Raw genomic sequence first — 16,067 nt, forward strand, 5'->3', positions numbered from 1 at the left:
ACCCCGACCCTTTTATCCTGAAAGTGGTCCAAAATGACAAAAATTCACACCCCGGCCCTTTTATCCTGAAAGTGGTCCAAAATGACAAAAAATCGCACCCCCGGCCCTTTTATCCTCAAAATGGTCCAAAATGACAAAAAATCGCACCCCGGCCCTTTTATCCTGAAAGTGGCCCAAAATGACAAAAAATCGCACCCCCGCCCCTGTTATCCTGAAAGTGGTTCAAAATGACAAAAAATCGCACCCCCGGCCCTTTTATCCTGAAAGTGGCCCAAAATGACAAAAAAATCGCACCCCCGGCCCTTTTATCCCAAAATTAGTCCAAAATGACAAAAAATCGTACCCCTCGGCCCTTTTATCCTGAAAGCGGTCCAAAATGACAAAAAATGGCACCCCCGGCCCCTTTATCCCAAAATTTGTCCAAAATGACAAAAAATCGCACCCCCGGCCCTTTTATCCCAAAATTAGTCCAAAATGACAAAAAATCGCACCCCCGGCCCTTTTATCCTGAAAGTGGTCCAAAATGACAAAAAATCACACCCCCGGCCCTTTTATTCTGAAAGTGGTCCAAAATGACAAAAAATCACACCCCCGGCCCTTTTATCCTGAAAGTGGTCCAAAATGACAAAAAATCGCACCCCGGCTCTTTTATCCTGAAAGTGGTCCAAAATGACAAAAAATCGCACCCCGGCTCTTTTATCCTGAAAGTGGCCCAAAATTATCCAAATCGCACCCCCGGCCCCTTTATCCCAAAATTTGTCCAAAATGACAAAAAATCGCACCCCCGGCCCTTTTATCCTAAAAGTGGTCCAAAATGACAAAAAATCGCACCCCCGGCCCTTTTATTCTGAAAGTGGTCCAAAATGACAAAAAAGCGCACCCCCGGCCCTTTTATCCTGAAAGTGGTCCAAAATGACAAAAATCGCACCCCCGGCCCTTTTATCCCAAAATTAGTCCAAAATGACAAAAAATCGCATCCCTCGGCCCTTTTATCCTGAAAGTGGTCCAAAATGACAAAAAATGGCACCCCCGGCCCCTTTATCCCAAAATTTGTCCAAAATGACAAAAAATCGCACCCCCGGCCCTTTTATCCCAAAATTAGTCCAAAATGACAAAAAATCGCACCCCCGGCCCTTTTATCCTGAAAGTGGTCCAAAATGACAAAAAATCGCACCCCGACCCTTTTATCCTGAAAGTGGTCCAAAATGACAAAAATTCACACCCCGGCCCTTTTATCCTGAAAGTGGTCCAAAATGACAAAAAATCGCACCCCCGGCCCTTTTATCCTCAAAATGGTTCAAAATGACAAAAAATCGCACCCCCGGCCCTTTTATCCTGAAAGTGGTCCAAAATGATAAAAATTGCACCCCCGGCCCTTTTATCCCAAAATTAGTCCAAAATGACAAAAAATCTCAACCCCGGCCCTTTTATCCTGAAAGTGGCACAAAATGACAAAAAAATCGCACCCCCGGCCCTTTTATCCTGAAAGTGGTCCAAAATGACAAAAAATCGCACCCCGGCCCTTTTATCCTGAAAGTGGTCCAAAATGACAAAAAATTGCACCCCCGGCCCTTTTATCCTAAAAGTGGTCCAAAATGACAAAAAATCGCACCCCCGGCCCTTTTATCCTGAAAGTGGTCCAAAATGACAAAAATCGCACCCCCGGCCCTTTTATCCTGAAAGTGGTCCAAAATGACAAAAAAATCGCACCCCCGGCCCTTTTATCCTGAAAGTGGCCCAAAATGACAAAAAAATCGCACCCCCGGCCCTTTTATCCAAAATTAGTCCAAAATGACAAAAATCGTACCCCTCGGCCTTTTATCCTGAAAGCGGTCCAAAATGACAAAAAATGGCACCCCCGGCCCCTTTATCCCAAAATTTGTCCAAAATGACAAAAAATCGCACCCCCGGCCCTTTTATCCTAAAAGTGGCCCAAAATTATCAAAATCGCACCCCCGGCCCCTTTATCCCAAAATTTGTCCAAAATGACAAAAAATCGCACCCCCAGCCCTTTTATCCTAAAAGGTGGTCCAAAATGACAAAAAATCGCACCCCCGGCCCTTTTATCCTGAAAGTGGTCCAAAATGACAAAAAATCGCACCCCCGGCCCTTTTATTCTGAAAGTGGTCCAAAATGACAAAAAAGCGGCACCCCCCGGCCCTTTTAATCCTGAAAGTGGTCCAAAATGACAAAAAATCGCACCCCCGGCCCTTTTATCTCAAAATTAGTCCAAAATGACAAAAAATCGCACCCCTCGGCCCTTTTATCCTGAAAGTGGTCCAAAATGACAAAAAATGGCACCCCCGGCCCCTTTATCCCAAAATTTGTCCAAAATGACAAAAAATCGCACCCCCGGCCCTTTTATCCCAAAATTAGTCCAAAATGACAAAAAAATCGCACCCCCGGCCCTTTTATCCTGAAAGTGGTCCAAAATGACAAAAAATCGCACCCCGACCCTTTTATCCTGAAAGTGGTCCAAAATGACAAAAATTCACACCCCGGCCCTTTTATCCTCAAAATGGTCCAAAATGACAAAAAATCGCACCCCCGGCTCTTTTATCCTGAAAGTGGTCCAAAATGATCAAAATTGCACCCCCGGCCCTTTTATCCCAAAATTAGTCCAAAATGACAAAAAATCTCAACCCCGGCCCTTTTATCCTGAAAGTGGCACAAAATGACAAAAAAATCGCACCCCCGGCCCTTTTATCCTGAAAGTGGTTCCAAAATGACAAAAAATCTCACCCCCGGCCCTTTTATCCTGAAAGTGGTCCAAAAGGACAAAAAATTGCACCCCGGCCCTTTTATCCTGAAAGTGGTCCAAAATGACAAAAAAATCGCACCCCCGGCCCTTTTATCCTGAAAGTGGTCCAAAATGACAAAAAATCGCACCCCCGGCCCTTTTATCCTGAAAGTGGTCCAAAATGACAAAAATCGCACCCCGGCCTTTTTATCCCAAAATTAGTCCAAAATGATCAAAATCGCACCCCCGGCCCTTTTTTCCTGAAAGTGGTCCAAAATGACAAAAAAATCGCACCCCCGGCCCTTTTATCCCAAAAGTGGCCCAAAATGATCCAAATCGCACCCCCGGCCCTTTTAACCCAAAATTTGTCAAAAAATGACAAAAAAATCTCACCCCGGCCCTTTTATCCTGAAAAGTGGCCCAAAATGATCAAAATCGCACCCCCCGGCCCTTTTATTCTGAAAGTGGTCCAAAATGACAAAAAATCGCACCCCCGGTCCTTTTATCCCAAAATTTGTCCAAAATGAGAAAAATTCTCACTCCCGGCCCTTTTATCCTGAAAGTGGTCCGAAATGACAAAAAAAATCACACCCCGGCCCTTTTATCCTGAAGTGGTCCAAAATGACAAAAAATCGCTACCCTGGGCCTTTTATCCTGAAAGTGGTCCAAAATGACAAAAAATCGCACCCCCGGCCCTTTTATCCCAAAATTAGTCCAAAATGATCAAAATTGCACCCCCGACCCTTTTTTCCTGAAAGTGGTCCAAAATGAGAAAAAATCGCACCCCCGGAACTTTTATCCCAAAATTAGTCCAAAATGACAAAAAATCGCACCCCGGCCCTTTTGTCCTGAAAGTGGTCCAAAATGACAAAAAATCGCACTCCCGGCCCTTTTATCCCAAAATTAGTCCAAAATGATCAAAATTGCACCCCGACCCTTTTTTCCTGAAAGTGGTCCAAAATGAGAAAAAAAATCGCACCCCGGCCCTTTTATCCTGAAAGTGTTCCAAAATGACAAAAAAATCGCACCCCCGGCCCTTTTATCCCGAAAGTGGCCCAAAATGACAAAAAATCGCACCCCCGGCCCTTTTATTCCAAAATTTGTACAAAATGACAAAAATTCTCACTCCCGGCCCTTTTATCTGAAAATTAGTCCAAAATGAAAAAAAATCTCAACCCCGGCCCTTTTAATCCTGAAAGTGGCCCAAAATGACAAAAATCGCACCCCCGGCCCTTTTATCCCAAAATTAGTCCAAAATGACAAAAAAATCGCACCCCTCGGCCCTTTTATCCCAAAAGTGGCCAAAATGATCAAAATCGCAACCCCGGCCCTTTTACCCAAAATTTGTCAAAAATGACAAAAAATCGCACCCCCGGCCCTTTTATCCTGAAAGTGGTCCAAAATGACAAAAAATCGCACCCCCGGCCCTTTTATCCCCAAATTAGTCCAAAATGATCAAAATTGCACCCCCGACCCTTTTTTACTGAAAGTGGTCCAAAATTAGAAAAAATCGCACCCCCGGAACTTTTATACCAAAATTTGTCCAAAATGATCAAAATTGCACCCCCGGTCCTTTTATCCGAAAATTTTGTCCAAAATGAGAAAAATTCTCACTCCCGGCCCTTTTATCTCAAAATTAGTCCAAAATGACAAAAAAATCGCACCCCCCGCCCTTTTATCCTGAAAGTGGTCCAAAATGACAAAAAATCTGAACCCCGGCCCTTTTATCCTGAAAGTAGTCCAAAATGACAAAGAATCACACCCCGGCCCTTTTATCCTGAAAGTAGTCCAAAATGACAAAAAATCGCACCCCCGGCCCTTTTATCCTGAAAGTGGTTCAAAATGACAAAAAATCTGAACCCCCGGCCCTTTTATCCTGAAAGTGGCCCAAAATGACAAAAAATCGCACCCCGGCCCTTTTTATCCCAAAATTAGTCCAAAATAACAAAAATCGCACCCCCCGCCCTTTTAACCCAAAATTTGTCAAAAATGACAAAAAATCTCACCCCCGGCCCTTTTATCCTGAAAGTGGCCCAAAATGATCAAAATCGCACCCCCGGCCCTTTTATCCCAAAATTAGTCCAAAATTACAAAAAAAATCTGAACCCCGGCCCTTTTATCCCTGAAAGTAGTCCAAAATGACAAAAAATCGCACCCCCGGCCCTTTTATCCCAAAATTAGTCCAAAATGATCAAAATTGCACCCCCGACCCTTTTTTCCTGCAAGTGGTCCAAAATGAGAAAAAATCGCACCCCGGCCCTTTTATCCTGAAAGTGGTCCAAAATGACAAAAAATCGCACCCGGCCCTTTTATCCTGAAAGGGGTCCAAAATGACAAAAATCGCACCCCCGGCCCTTTTATCCTGAAAGTGGTCCAAAATGACAAAAAATCGCACCCCCGGCCCTTTTATCCCAAAATTAGTCCAAAATGATCAAAATTGCACCCCCGACCCTTTTTTCCTGAAAGTGGTCCAAAATGATCAAAATTGCACCCCCGGCCCTTTTATCCCAAAATTAGTCCAAAATGACTAAAAATCGCACCCCCGGCCCTTTTATCCTGAAAGTGGTCCAAAATGACAAAAAATCGCACCCCGGCCCTTTTATCCCCAAATTAGTCCAAAATGATCAAAATTGCACCCCCGACCCTTTTTTCCTGAAAGTGGTCCAAAATGAGAAAAAATCGCACCCCGGCCCATTCATCCTGAAAGTGGTCCACAATGACAAAAAATCGCACCCCCGGCCCTTTTATCCTGAAAGGGGTCCAAAATGACAAAAAATCGCACCCCCGGCCCTTTTATCCCAAAATTAGTCCAAAATACAAAAAATCGCACCCCCGGCCCTTTTATCCTGAAAGTGGTCCAAAATGACAAAAAATCGCACCCCCGGCCCTTTTAGCCTGAAAGTGGTCCAAAATGACACTGACGTCAGTGAGACTAGTGAAACATTTATACATAGATAAAAAAACATTCAAGCCGATCGGTAAAATGACATAACCTGAAAAGCGAAAATTAAACCAATAAATTACCAATAAATGAATAATATAGTCCTAAAAAAACAGTTTGGAATCAAAGTTCCACTAAGTATAATTGGATCCTTAATGATCTGTTAAATGGTGACACCACACAAAAACACCCAAGAATCGGTGACAAGTTCCGATAGAAAGAGTCCTCCACCACTACAGAATTTGTCAGTGTACAGAGTAGTGGTCAGTGTGCAGTGTAGTGGTCAGTGTGCAGTTGTCAGTGTGTAGTGTGGTGGTCAGTGTGTAGTGGTCAGTGTGTATGTGGTCAGGTCAGTGTAGCGGTCAGTGTGCAGTGTGGCGGTCAGTGTGCAGTGTAGCGGTCAGTGTGCAGTGTAGCGGTCATTGTGCAGTGTGGCGGTCAGTGTGCAGTGTGGTGGTCAGTGTGCCGTGTAGCGGTCAGTGTGCAGTGTAGCGGTCAGTGTGCAGTGTGGCGGTCAGTGTGCAGTGTGGCGGTCAGTGTGCAGTGTGGCGGTCAGTGTACAGTGTGGCGGTCAGTGTGCAGTGTAGCGGTCAGTGTGCAGTGTGGCGGTCAGTGTGCAGTGTGGCGGTCAGTGTGCAGTGTAGCGGTCAGTGTGCAGTGTAGCGGTCAGTGTGCAGTGTGGCGGTCAGTGTGCAGTGTAGCGGTCAGTGTGCAGTGTGGCGGTCAGTGTGCAGTGTGGCGGTCAGTGTGCAGTGTAGCGGTTAGTGTGCAGTGTGGCGGTCAGTGTGCAGTGTGGCGGTCAGTGTGCAGTGTTCAGTGTGTAGTGTGGTGCTCAGTGTGTAGTGGTCAGGTCAGTGTGTGGTGGTCAGTGTGTAGTGTGGTGGTCAGTGTGTGGTGGTCAGGTCAGTGTGTGGTGGTCAGGTCAGTGTGTGTTGGTCAGTGTGTAGTGTGATGGTCAGTGTGTGGTGGTCAGTGTGTAGTGTGGTGGTCAGTGTGTGGTGGTCAGTGTGTAGTGTGGTGGTCAGTGTGTGGTGGTCAGTGTGTGGTCGTCAGTGTGTGGTGGTCAATGTGTAGTGTGGTGGTCAGTGTGTGGTGGTCAGGTCAGTGTGTAGTATGGTGGTCAGTGTGTAGTGTGGTCAGGTCAGTGTGTAATGTGGTGGTCAGTGTGTAGTGTGGTGGTCAGTGTGTGGTGGTCAGGTCAGTGTGTAGTGTGGTGGTCAGTGTGTCGTGTGGTCAGGTCAGTGTGTAGTGTGGTGGTCAGTGTGTCGTGTGGTCAGGTCAGTGTGTAGTGTGGTGGTCAGTGTGTCGTGTGGTCAGGTCAGTGTGTAGTGTGGTGGTCAGTGTGTGCTGGTCAGGTCAGTGTGTAGTGTGGTCAGGTCAGTGTGTAGTGTGGTGGTCAGTGTGTAGTGTGGTGGTCAGTGTGTGGTGGTCAGGGTGTAGTGTGGTGGTCAGGTCAGTGTGTAGTGTGGTGGTCAGTGTGTAGTGTGGTCAGGTCAGTGTGTAGTGTGGTGGTCAGTGTGTGCTGGTCAGGTCAGTGTGTAGTGTGGTCAGGTCAGTGTGTAGTGTGGTCAGGTCAGTGTGTAGTGTAGTGTAATGCAAAAATGACACTTATCCTGCAAGGCTAGTTAAAAACATCTGAACATATTCATAAATACGGGGGTGACAATGTATAATGGTGGGATACAGATTCTCGCCAAGGCCGCCGGAGACCCTAGGTACGCCTCTGCTAATAAGCACCTTTAGGAGATCCCTGAAAACTCACTTATTCAGGGAAGTCTATCCCACACCCACCTAACAACCATCCCGAGCCACCCCCATCAAATCATTCTCTGCATCTATTACCTTTTATACCACCCCCTCCCTTTAGACTGTAAGCTCTGCGAGCCGGGCCCTCCTGTACCTTTTGTATTGTACTGTAATTGTGTTGCCCCCCCCCCTATACATTGTAAAGCGCTGTGTAAACTGTTGGTGCTATATAAATCGTGTATAATACTCATAATAATGATAATAATAATAATTTATAGAGGTGTACACATCCAACCAAACAGAGGGACAGCCTAGAGAGAAAAGATGGACAAAATGACCGTCCCTCCAAGTGAGGGGCAGTTAGGAATTATTGAACAACACACCTCAATTCAGAAATTAATAGGCCCTGCCGCATTTTTAAAAAAACACAGTGCGCTGCAACGCACAAGCAACCGCAACTGTGCACTGTGGTATGGTATAGCGCAGTTGACCTACAGTGCACTGCACCCCAAGAAACAATAATTGGCAACACACGGTAACACACATAGAGTGTGTTTACATGGTTTACCATAACACACATTATTTATTGCATGTTGTGGACACACTCGCCCTAACTAACCATTGCTTAGATTTGAATTCTTTACTATGGCAATTCCACATAAGGCCAGCAGAGGTCAGCATTATCCAACCAATATTAGTTTACTACTAGCTAGAGGCACAGAATTGAGTTATTAACCACTTGCTTACTGGGCACTTAAACACCCTTCCTGCCCAGACCAATTTTCAGCTTTCGGTGCTCTCACACTTTGAATGACAATTACTCAGTCATGCAACACTGTACCCAAATGAATTTTGTGTCCTTTTTTTCCCACAAATAGAGCTTTCTTTTGGTGGTATTTGATCACCTCTGGGGTTTTTATTTTTTGCGCTATAAATGAAAAAAGACCGAAAATTTTGAAAAAAAACGCATATTTCTTTGTTTCTGTGACAGAATTATGCAAATTATAAATTTTTCTTCATAAATTTTGGCCACAATTTATACTGCTACATATCTTTGGTAAAAATAACCCAAATTAGTGTATATTATTTGGTCTTTGTGAAAGTTAGAGAGTCTACAAGCTGTGGTGCGAATCGCACAAAATTGATCACATCTGATGTACTGGTGACCTATCTCGCTTCTTGTGACCCGAACAAGTCAGGAAAGTACAAATACCCCCCAAATGACCCCTTTTTGGAAAGTAGACATTCCAAGGTATTTAGTAAGAGGCATGGTGAGCTTTTTGATGTTGTCATTTTTTTCCCACAATTCTTTGCAAAATGAAGATTTTTTCATTTTCTTTATTTTTCTCCACAAAATTGTCATTGTAATAGGTTATTTCTCTCACGTGGCATGTGTATACCACAAATGACACCCCCAAAAAAATTCTGCTACTCCTCCTGAGTATTACAATACCACATGTGTGGGACTTTTTCACAGCCTGGCCACATAGAGAGGCCCAACATGCAGGGAGCGCCATCACGTGTTCTAGAAGCATAAATTACACATCTAACTTGTTGACTACTTATTACACTTTTGAAATACCAGGACAATGACACGTGACACTGATGACAGATGGCACTGATACGTGGCAATGATGACACTTATACGTGGCACTGATGACAGATGACACTAATATGTGGCACTGATGACACGTGGCACTAATACGTGGCACTGATGACACGTGGCACTAATACGCGGCACTGATGACACGTGGCACTAATATGTGGCACTGATGACACGTGGCACTAATACGTGGCACTGATGACACGTGGCACTAATACGTGCCACCGGTGACAGATGGCACTAATACGTGGCACCAATGACGCGTGACACTGATGACAGATGGCACTGATAAGTGGCATTGATGACACGTGACACTGACAACAGATGGCACGTGACACTGACAGGTGGCACTGATGACAAATGCCACTGATACGTGGCACTGATGACAGATGGCACTAATACGTGGCACTGATGACAGATGGCACTATGTGGCACTAATAACACGTGGCACTGATGACAGATGCCACTTATACGTGGCACTGATGACAGATGGCACTGGGGACAAATGGCACTGACAACAGGTGGCACTGGGGACAGATAGCACTGCGGGCAGGTGGCACTGGGGTGGGGTGGATTGCACTGGGGTGGATGGCACTGGGGCGGATGGCACTGGGGCGGATGGCACTGGGGCAGGATGGCACTGGGGCGGATGGCACTGGGGCGGATGGCACTGGGGCAGGATGGCACTGGGGGGGGCATGGCACTGGGGGGGGTGGCACTGGGGGAGGATGGCTCTGGGGGAGGATGGCACTTTTTTTTTAACTTTTTTTTTACTTTTTTTTTTTTTTTTTCTTTTTTACACTGACGGCTGCTGCAGCCGTTCTTCTCTCCCCTCTCACACGCTGTCTGTGTGAGGAGGGAGAGCGGCGCTGAGAGATGATCTCATATGTTTACATATGAGATCATCTCCCATTGGACACGCCGATCACGCTGTAAACGGCCGCTGTGATTGGCCGTTTACAGCGATCTGTGTTTGCCTGTCCCCGGGGGACACGGCAAACACAGAACTTCCGCGATGCGCGCCCGCGGCGGCGCGCATTGCGGAAGTAAACACCAGGCCGTCCAGGGACGGCCAGGCGAGGGAAGCCGCCCGCCCTAAGGCCGTCATTCGGCTATAGGGCGGGCAGGAAGCGGTTAAAGAGGAAGTAAACCCTGATGGATTTACTTCCTCTTTGATTCCCTGCAAAGGTAAAGCATAATGGACTACTATGCATCGGTGGGTTTCTTTTGGCAAATATCTTCTACTGTGTAGGTTTAGGAGATATTTCTTGGACCTACAGGTAAGCCTTAATCTAGGCTTACCTGTAGGTCAAAGTGGTTTGTAAGGGTTTACAACCACTTTAAAGTGTAACTTTAGTCCTGCTAGATGACTTCAGGCTGGCCCCTTTTGCAGGTATAGCTATGTAAAACATTAAAAAATAAGTGTTTATACTGTTTAAAATGCAGTAATACACTGTCTCGCTCTGCTCTGCACATGCTCAGTTGCTCTCCCAGTTTAAGGTGGAAAAAAGATGGTAAATGCCACCAATAGGGATGAGCTCAGGCGTGTTTGCATGGAACACATGCAGAGCGAGCAAGAAAGTCATCACAGCGCTGCGCTAATCACAGGCAGTGAGGCATTGCCCCGATGTGCGGCTGCAGAGATCAGGCAATCTCTCACTGATTGTGATTAGCGCTGCGCCGACTTCCTGGCGGGCTCTGCACGTGTTCCATGCGAACACACCTGAGTTCATCCCTAGCCACCAACCCGCGCAGATGGAAATCTCAAAATAATATACATGAAATTTGCATAGGAGCAGCACGTTGTATAAAAAATGAATGAAAATTAATTAATTTCATTCATTCATTCATTCATTAAAACCACGCTCTCTATAAAGTGTAAGTGCAAAAAAGCATTAATTCTTTTAACACAAAATTTGTGAAAAATGCTACAGTAAAAATCAATAGATGCTGAAAGAACATATATATACAATTCCAATCGCGAAAACACCACATAAGTATTTAGTGATAAACAAATAGTGTTCCAAATAAACAGTTCTGGATAACTTCTGGGTAAAAACTTCCTAATATTCAGCGATGTTTCCGAATTAAAGTGGTTGTAAACCCACTTTTTCTTGTTTTTTTTAAACTAACACCTGCAATACAAAGGCATAATGAGCATAGTATGCATAGCATACTAGCTCATTATGTAATACTCACCTGAGACCGAAGCCCTCGCTGCGGTGCCCGACATCACTCCCGGGGGTTACTTACAGGTATCGCGATGCGTACGTACGTGCTATTGCTTCAGTGACATCAGGGGTTATCTCCTAAACCGTACAGGTTTAGAAGATATCCTGGGTAGCTACAGGTAAGCCTTATTGTAGGCTTACCTGTAACAAAAAGTGGTCTGTAAGGGTTTACAACCACTTTAACTAGTTCCCGACCGCCAGCCACCAAATGACGGCCAGGTGGCGCACCTATTGTGGTGGGAGGGCATCATATGATGTCCTCCCGTTTAAACAGGGAATGCGCGTGATCGTGCGCGCACATCCCTGGGGTGAACAGCCATTGGGTATAGCTTTTTACCACGTGATCGGCCGTGATGAAGTCACAGCCGATCACAGATGGTCACACCCCCACTGTGCACGGCACATGCGCGTGATCGTGAGCATGCTCATCGGTGGCGGCATGTTCCCGGGAACACTGCTCGTCACCAACGCTGGTAAACAGCCATTGGCTGGCTGTTTACCCACGTGATCGGCTGTGATCGTTTAACAGCCGATCACTAAAATATAAACAAACCGCGGTAACGAGATGTTACCGGGTTCTCCTCCTCACACACCGATTGTGTGTGAGGAGGAGATTGCGGTAACATCTCGTTACCACTTACAGTGTACACCAATCACACTGATTGCCCCCCCCCACAATAAAGAGGACCTGTCACCACCCCTCATAGTACCTATCACTCACAGTCCATCAGAGTACCTGTCACAGCCCATCAGAGTACCCGAGTGCCTGTCATAGTCCATCAGAGTACCAGACTACCTGTCACAGTCCATCAGAGTACCCGAGTTCCTGTCACGGCCCACCCGAGTACCTGTCACGGTCCATCCGAGTACCCGAGTACCTGCCATGGCCCATCAAAGTACCCGAGTACCTGTCACAGTCCTTCAGAGTATCCGAGTACCTGTCACAGCCCATCAGAGTACCCGAGTACCTGTCAGGGCCCATCAAAGTACCCGAGTACCTGTCACAGTCCATCAGAGTATCCGAGTACCTGTCACAGCCCATCAGAGTACCCGAGTACCTGTCTCAGTCCATCTGAGTACCCGAGTACCTGTCACAGTTCATCTGAGTACCTGTCACAGTTCATCTGAGTACCCGAGTACCTGTCACAGTTCATCTGAGTACCTGTCACAGTTCATCTGAGTACCTGAGTACCTGTCACAGTTCATCTGAGTACCTGTCACAGTCCATATGAGTACCTGAGTACCTATCACCGCCCTTCAGAGTACCCAAATACCAGTCACCAGGCCATCAGAGTACCCAAGTACCTGTCACCAGGCCATCAGAGTACTCAAGTACCTGTCACCAGCCCATCAGAGTACCAGAGTACCTATCTGCAGCCCATCAGAGTACCCGAGTACCTATTTGCAGCCCATGCCTCATAGAATATATATGTTGGGGTGTTTGCTTTCCAAAATTGGGTAATTTTGTGGGTAATTTCACTGTCTTGGTGGTCCAGGACCTTCAAAAGTGTGATAGGTAGGAATGAAATGAGATGTGTCATTTATGCTCCTAGAACGCCTGAACGTACTACTTCAATGTTCGGCCTCTCTGTGACCAGGTTGTGTAAAAGTCCTACACATGTGGTACCGTCATACTCGGGAGGAGTAGCAGAATGTGTTTTGGGGTGTAATTTTTGCTATATACATGCTATGTGTTAGAAATATTATAAAACTTCTGGAAAAAAATGAACCGTTCAAAAGACTAATTATGCCTCACAGATTATATGTTGGGGTGTTTGCTTTCAAAAATGGGGCAATTTATGGGGCGTGGCGACCGCGCAGCGTGATGGTCGCACTCTAAGTGAGCTCTGCTCCGTGCTCAGGGAATAGACGTTTTCAAGCCCGCTTCACGATCTCCGCGGCCGGCGAACCGAGCACAAACGACCCCGGAGGTACCCGCCGACAGATCTACCATGGGGAAAAGATCACAGAAGCCGCCGCATACTATGAAATTGCCGGACTTTTATCCGGCCTTAGACCGCGGGCTACAACAAGATGGCGGAGGAGGACGCTTCATAGCACAGCACACTCAGCCTCCAGCGCCAGCACCGTTAGCCGAGAAGCTCACCGGAGCGGAGTGCACAGCGGAGATGGACGAGGACACGGGAACGCAATCCTCTGATTCTGATTCCCCAAACAACTCTCAATCGACTAGGAGCCCTGCAAAGTCCAGGCCCAGATTGGAAACTGGCACCAAAACGCACACCAGAACGGCTACTCTGGACAAGGAGATGAGCGGTGGTGGACTGATCATCCAGCAACCAGCGGATCCGATAGCACAATTTCCTACCACAGGTCAGCCTATTTCTGACACCACTTTAAAAGAACTGTTAATGTTATTGAGAACATCTCTACAAGCTGATATGATGTCATGTCTTCACCAATGTAGAGCTGAAATCAGCGATTTGGGGGAAAGAGTGCACCAGGTAGAGACTGGAATAGGCGATATCACCTCCTCATTTAATGCGCTGGTGGATTCTCATGCAGCACATCACGAGGCTATCGAAAAGATCCAACTGAAAATGGCGGACCTTGAGGACCGTTCCCGTAGGAACAATCTAAAGATCCGGGGGGTTCCAGAAACAGTAACGGTGCAACAACTTCTCACTTATGCTCAAGACCTCTTTCGAGCTCTGGCCCCGTCATTGTCACCATTAGACCTAACGATCGACAGAATCCACAGGGTCCCAAAACCTGCGTTTCTGCCTCAAGAAATCCCCCGAGACGTTCTACTGAGAATGCACTTTTTTAAAGCCAAGGAAAAAATCCTAGATAAGCTACGTAGAGGAGAGAATATCCCTGAGGCGGCCTCCGCACTCCAAATCTTACCGGACCTGTCACAATTTACCATACAGCTCCGACGCAACATGGCAACTTTGACCAAAGCCATGAGGAACCACAAGATTATGTGCAAGTGGAAATACCCTGCTAAATTACAGGCATCCTACAACGGATCCACCCATCTCATACATTCCCTGGAGGAGGGGATGCAGCTCTTGAGAAATTGGCAAATTTTGCCTCCTGATCCGGCTTCGGCTCCGTCCCAACCGACTAGACAAGCTCCAGCCAAAATTCTCAGTGATTGGCAAACGAAACCACAACGAAGATCAATGGTCCGTCTCACTTGAATCTACTACACGGGAGCTTCCTCCTTCCAAGTTCTGATTAGATTCCCTGAGCGCCCTTGGTACCTGACAGCGTACCGTTAGCCCCTCACATTGGGCATTTGTTGCCTTGCCCGTATGGGTCTTGTTTTTTATTCGCACCTAGCAGTTCAAATTTTTTTTTTTTTTTTTTTTCTTCTTTCTTTTCCCCTTTTCCGTTTTCGCTGTTTCTATGATTTGTTTTTTCTACCTGGAAATTGCCTACGGCAGACCGTCGAAAGGAGACATTGGAAGTTCACATCTTGGATACGTGAGTCTACTCTGCGAAACCTTGCTATACCTGCTTCACCATACTACAATCTCTGCGCACTCAGTGTCAATACTCACGCACCTACTTACAAGGTTACATTTCAACGAATCGCCAAACCTGTTACCAGTATGGGAACATGCGGAAACTGCTCCAACATGACGGAGTTACACACCTGTATGCACATAGGACTCTTCGCACGTTATCTAGCACCTCTCCGGGACTCTCCATTTAATTTCCACGATCGACGAACTCTATCGCCTCTTATAAAGCTCCAATGAACATCAAAATCCTCTCTCTGAATGCACGCGGACTCAATCATCCTGCCAAAAGACGCTCCCTGTGGCAAGAGGCACTCAAACAGAACGTGGACATACTAGCTGTGCAAGAAACTCACTTCCATAAACTAGCTACACCTTTGTGCACACATCAGAAATTTCCACATATCATCCTCTCTTCCACCACGGCGAAGAAAAGAGGGGTGATGATTGCCGTAAGAGACTCAGTGAAATTTGAACTTAAAGACTCTGTTATAGATCCTGATGGTAGGTTCATCATTATGGTTTGCAATGTCAATATGATTTCCATTACCTTTGCATGCATATATGCTCCTAACTCGCACCAATTGAAATTCCTGAAAAAGGTTCTTAAACAAATAGAACTGGTGCGTGTTGGCAGCATATTATTATGTGGGAACTTCAATATGATTATAGATAGAGAATTAGATACCTCCTCTGGAGTTAGGAATCACTTCCCCAAATTTAGAGATCTCCTACACCAGGAGGGACTATTTGACGCATGGCGTTGCATGAACGCGAACGAAAGATCTTATACCTACTATTCCCCTAGATTTAATTCCTACTCCAGATTAGATATGTCTCTCACCGATTTGGACTTACTTCGCAGAACCACAAGTTCCTCTATCCTTGATATCACATGGTCAGACCATGCACCTATCATGATCCATATTGAAGGAGGTAGATCGCACGCCTCGTCCCGCATATGGCGGAACAATGAGACTGTATTACAAGACCCAAAATATCACACAGAAATCTCCCAACATCTTACAGAATATTTTCAAATTAACGACCCCAACTGCACTAGCCCCTTCACAAACTGGAATGCCCACAAAGCCTTCATTAGGGGGGTCCTAATTAAAATTAATGCCAAAATCCAGAAGACCCGTGCCACTAATTTAAATAATCTACTACAAGAACTCCGCTCTCTAGAGCAACGTAACCAACAAAACCCGTCTACTGATCTCGCAACTCAACTATCCCAAATCAGATACAAAATTAGGGAATGGTATAGCATGTTGCACGACCGGGCCATGACAAGACTCCGACTTAACTATTA

This window comes from Lithobates pipiens, unplaced genomic scaffold (assembly GCF_037356315.1).
Source record: "Lithobates pipiens isolate NorthernLeopardFrog02 unplaced genomic scaffold, aLitPip1_a1.2 Scaffold_28, whole genome shotgun sequence".
Taxonomy (NCBI): Eukaryota; Metazoa; Chordata; class Amphibia; order Anura; family Ranidae; genus Lithobates; species Lithobates pipiens.